Raw genomic sequence first — 5,867 nt, 5'->3', positions numbered from 1 at the left:
AGAGAGAGAGAGAGAGAGAGAGAGAGAGAGAGAGAGAGAGAGAGAGAAAAAGATGAAAAAAATGTATAAAAAACTTACAATGCTCCATGAATGCATCGTGCAATCCATTGCTTATGGCTTTTCAACACATGAGTGTTCATGTGTTGCACACATTAGGGCATCCGCGATCTCCAGCAGCGAAAATAAATGCATGCTATATTTTCGCATATTGGGCTAAATGTTAAATGGTTGTGAATATGAAACAATGCACAATTGCACACACATACACAAAATAGACCGCTGTGTACATTTTACGGAATTTTCGTCAAATCAATGTCTCACTCTGTTGGATTTTAGCCATGAAATAATAAGCAAAGTGTCAGAATAGCGAGACATGGGAGTGAGTGTGGAAAAAAAAGTATCATGCTGAAATTCGTAAATTGTTGGCGACACACTTCAGAGCCTCCATCCATAGTCAAACCGAGGTCACCCTAAGGCGCATGGAAAGCATGGGGCGCCGATTTGCAGGGAGACATTTGACTTTCGTATATATTTTAACTCCTCTTAATGTATTTTCCGTACCAAATGTACATTCAATGCGATGATGATGATGATGATGCACAGCTCGGCTCGGCTTTGAATAGCTAGTACTTCTACTGCTGCTGTTGTTGTAGTACCGACTGGTGTGTTTGTGCTTGAAAGAGAGCGCATAATTCACTGTGTTTCTCGTCATGTTTTACAATAGTCGGTTGCATTACTGTTGTTTTTTACTCGAGCCCAGCGTTGCGACAATTCCACGGCAATTCACATATATTTTCAATCGAATCGCTTCCCATTTCAAAAGCAATTTACGACAAATAGAAATAAAATTTGTTTTATTTTGCTATTATTTTTTTGCATGTTCTTTTCCTTCACATTTTGTACCCCAAAGTTATGATCATTCAATTTTTATGCGGATGCTGGATAGGAATCGGAACATTATGCAATCTTTAAAAAATTCAATATTTATCCAAGCAACATGTGGTGGATATAGAATGTGAATGTAACCGTATTAAGCATTCATATTCACACAATTCACCGACAACATTGCAACGCCGGCTTCTTCGGAATGGAATCGTCGAATTCACATCGTGAAAGGTTAAATAAGTTTTACAAATGCAATGGTAATAAACAGACGATTCAAACCATATATGCATTTCCGTGAATAAAACAGAAAAACAGAAAGGACAAATGAATAGATGAAAGTGAATTATAAAACGCTTGGAGAGTGAAAGAATTTTCTTTCATTGCTTGCAATCGTAAACAATTCACTGAATTGCTTTATTAGTCTAAGCTCTGCAAGTACTGCCATAGAATTTGAGAAAGAAAAGCAAATAAAAAAAAGAAACATACACAAACAAAATAAACGAGAAGGTGATAATACATTCAGTAAACAAATCACTTCGTACAAAATAATATGATATAGTGCTTGAGTTTTAATAATCTCTCTTCTATATATTTTTTTTCTGTCTCTTCCTTCGTCTGTATCTCATTTCCACTGGAAAAGATGTATGTGATATAAAAAGGAGGAGCATCATCAAATTTTAAGTGCACATATATGTATATGTGAATTTAATTAGCTTGTGATTTCATCGTTGGAAATCCATAAAACATTTTTATAGCAATTCTTGTGTGTTATATCAAGCATGAGATAAAGCATTTGAGCTTTGAAAATTTTCAATAGAATATTATCTGATAAACGAGCTTCAATAGATGCATTATTTGATTTCCGCATAAAAATTACCCATTTCGAAATTTGAAAAAAAAAACAACACACACACATACACTGACCCAAATCTACATAGCATGGTATGTATACGAGCTCACAAAGACCAATAATATCTAAAGCATCGATCTCTGTGTGTGCCATGAGCGTTCGAGCGCTTTAGGTTTTCAAACGAGATACGACAGGATGAGTACACGATTTAGATGAAAATCCAATGTATCGCCTGTGGCACACAAACACAATTATGTAAAATAATAGATGGATATTCAAATCTTGGAAGATTTGCCGAAATCACTTCGGATAGATCGATTTCAATTTTAGATTTCATGTAGGTTAATGTAGTGTTTTTACTTTTTGTATGTAGGAACAATTTTCATCGATAAACTGCTATTAAAATGGGACAACTCAAATCTTGGTCAAAAAATGTATATTACTTTATGGCAACAAACTCGCAGCAAATGGTAACAAACTCGCAGACTCTTCTAAAATTTACTAAATTTTGAAAATATGTCAAAAGTAAAGATAAAAACGTTTCAAAAAGAACACACATGCCAGTGGCTCTCGAATAACTCGAATGTATGACTTCCAATTGAGCATTTATTTATTTCTTTATTTGATTCGGTATTTGTTCAGAAAACATATACATGCTGCCCGAAGGCCAATTATAGTTGTTTTTTTTTTACATTTTCATCCTTAAATCTATGTGTATATGAATAAAAAAATATCATCATAATTATTAACTTCAAAATTCCGAAATTCAAATAAATATGTAATTTTATAACAAAGTAAGATAAAAGAAAAAAAAAATAACATTTGCATACATCACTATGATTTAATTAAATACTTTTCGAAATGTATGCTAAAATTTTTATAAGATTTTTTTTCTAAGATTTTTTTTCTCATGTGCATGTTAGTGGCTTGACCTGTTTCAATTTATTGGACCCATTCTTCATTCGAATTTTTTTTATTTGTGACCGAGATTTGAGTTGTCCCATTTTATAGCGGTTTTTCGATGCACACAGTGAAGAATGGTTCAGATTTTGGGTTTTTCTTAAAAAAAGAACCAAAATTAAGATATCTTAAACAAAATTTATTTTCTTCCATGCAAATTTCCAAAAAAATTCGTTCAAAATATCTTAATTTTGGTTCTTTTTTAAGAAAAAAAGAATCCATTTTACCTAATATCTGAACCATTCTTCCCTGTGTGTAGATACTCAAAAAATTGTTTCTATGTAAAAAAAAAAAAGTAAAAACTACATTAAACTACATAAAACCTATAATTGAAAATGCCTAATCCGAATTCATTTCAGGCTTTGTTATGCGCTAAATCCATCACGCTGAATAAATTCATGCAAAAGATTTATGCGATAAATGTGATGCGCTCGCTTTGCGGTGAACGAAATATGTTGCTCTTCACTACCGCTTAGCGATGCGTTCACTGCAAAGCATGAGCGTTCAAGCGTGAACAACTGAAGAGCAACAGACTTCGTTTACCGCAAAGCGAGCGCATCACATTTATCGCATAAATCTATCGCATGAATTTATTCAGCGTGATGGATTCAGCGCATAACAAAGCCTGATTCATTTTGGCTTATCTTTAAAGATTTGAATACCCATCTGAAGAAAAAAAAAACGAAAAATAAAAAAATTCGGAAATTCTCCTGAACCGTTTGAGTGTATGCGAATAAATTACTTGTTAGAAATACGGCAGCATTGGAACATGCTCAATAATTTTCCATGATATTGCACGGGAAATGCTGGGCAGTCGCCGCATTTGTGTTTCATATTCAAAATAACTCACTCAACTCAATTTTAATGAGCTCCAAAAATCGAACTACACGGTCGGTACATACAATACACAAACACGGTCGGTTCGGTTTGGTTCGTCAGAGTGCACGTCCAGTGCAATTTATAAGGGAACATTGGCTAAGATGGACACCACTTTGAATTTTGGCTATAAAATTTTTATATTTGCATATTTCTTGAATTTGACAATAGGGCTCGAAAGAGGATGGAAAATGAAAACTTTTTGCCGAAGAGAGTTTTTCTGTTGAAGTGCAAAAAAAAATTTTATCGCAAATTTTCCGACCATCCGAAAACGGTCAAAAAAAAATTGCATTGGCTAAGATGGACACCCATACAAATTAATTGCAAAAATTTGTTCAAAAAGATTAAAATTTGAAAAATATGACGAATATTTGAATTACAATGCCTATTTCTATGAATTAATTCAATTTTCATTAATTTATAAGCTTTCAACACAAAAAGTAAAGGTAGTAGGGCATTAAAAAATTTATTGGCTAAGATGGACACCCAGAAAATCTCGAAGGAGGTTTATAATCGATATACCTTTTTGGTCACTAAATGCATTAAAAACGTGATATATTTGGATAAATTCGCTTTTGAAGTGCAATTGGATTGCTTTAATCATGATATTAAGACATAAAAATCGAATCTGAGTACAAAACACAAAAAAATCTATGGGTGTCCATCTTAGCCAAAATACGTTATTTTGTGAATGACGCCAAAAAAATTTCCATGATGAAAAAACATCAAAACTCAAGTGGTATGATGGAATTAGAATAGAAAACAAAACATTTGATACATTTACCTTCCAAACTTTTCGAAAAAAATTCACTCCATGGTCCTATCAAAGGTGTTCAGAAAAAAGAATTTTCGAGAAAATTTTTGTCGAAATTTTTTTCACAGACACAGAGTACGTTTTTGCTCTTCGGAACCACACCAAAAACTAGCTCACAATGAATGATCAACTGGACGCTGATCAATTTGACATTTGAACGTCATCTGTCAAAAATTTGACTTGGTGTCCGTCTTAGCCAACTGTCCATCTTAGCCAATGTTCCCTTATTACAATACAGTTATTGATGTGGCCTGGCATGTGCAGTGTTCAATATGTAACATAGTGCATAAAGTGCTTTATGCAGTGTGCAATGCATGCCATCCAGACCATTGGAAAATGATTGAAAGAACTCAACAATAACTGAATATCGGTTAAATGCACCGCACGAAATTCGAACTCCATTACAAGAACAGGGTACTTATTCGAGATTTTCGCAAAACTTTTATCAATTTTTCATTTTAATTCAGTCTCCTTTCTTTTACGGACCGAGGCAGAGGGAGAAAGTGACACGGCTGTGACATTATCTTCTCTTGAGGCCACTATGTTACACTTGCATTTTGAATAAAACAAAACGGGTGTGCGTCACTCATCACGAACTGCGGAATAACTGGTCTATTAAATAAGTTTATCTGAATGAACGGAGGAATAGACAAAACTTTGCCCGTACTCAAAACAAGTGACATTTCACATTGAAATAGATTGTCGTGCTCAAAACTAAAACTGAAACTTGTTCGCGTTGGCTTGGGATGTTCGCCACTTGCAACATATAGATGCACACAATTTGAGCTTTTCTTTCTCATTCTCTTTCTTATGCCACTGCTCGGTCGCGCGCTCTCTCTCTCTCTCTCTCTCTTTCTCCTATGGTTGCTTGCACCGACTTTGGGCTATGTGTGTACAACAAAAAGGTCAACATAATCTGTCATGGAAGAGTCACTCAGAATGTTGTTGATACATTCGTTTTACGTCGGCAATCCTGAAATGATATACATCCCGATCCATCCAGCATAAAGGATGTTCATTCATTTTCGGAATGTGTGTTGTGTGCATCGCTTGAGCGTGCGGTGCGGTTTTCGTCATATGGAAAACCGCCGCATGTGCCTCTCTCTCGTTCACAGTAACATCATTCAAACCCGTTACATGGAGTGTATTGAAAAATCGCTTTCGCCATGGAAAAGGCAACAAACACACAACGCCAAATATGCTTTCTCTCTGTCTCTCATCTCGTATGTGTCTATGTTACTGTTGCTATTGGTATTCCATTTCGCTTGGGGTTTTCTTTGTGTACTGCGTACTTTATTCTCCGCCGCCACTGCTGCTGCTGCTGCTGCTGCTGCTGCTGCTGCTGCTGTTGCTTTGGCCCTCTCTCACTCACTGTGTGTTCGACTCGTCGGTTAGAATTGAATCGAACACACCATCCCCATTCACTGTTATCTATCTAGTTTCGTCCGTGTGCAGCACACTCAATGAAAATTGGTTTGTTCA

This window comes from Sitodiplosis mosellana, unplaced genomic scaffold (genome assembly GCF_009176505.1).
Source record: "Sitodiplosis mosellana isolate CC-2019 unplaced genomic scaffold, AAFC_SMos_1.0 Smas_scaffold_6167, whole genome shotgun sequence".
NCBI lineage: Eukaryota > Metazoa > Arthropoda > Insecta > Diptera > Cecidomyiidae > Sitodiplosis > Sitodiplosis mosellana.
Note: the sequence above shows the minus strand (reverse complement) of the source record.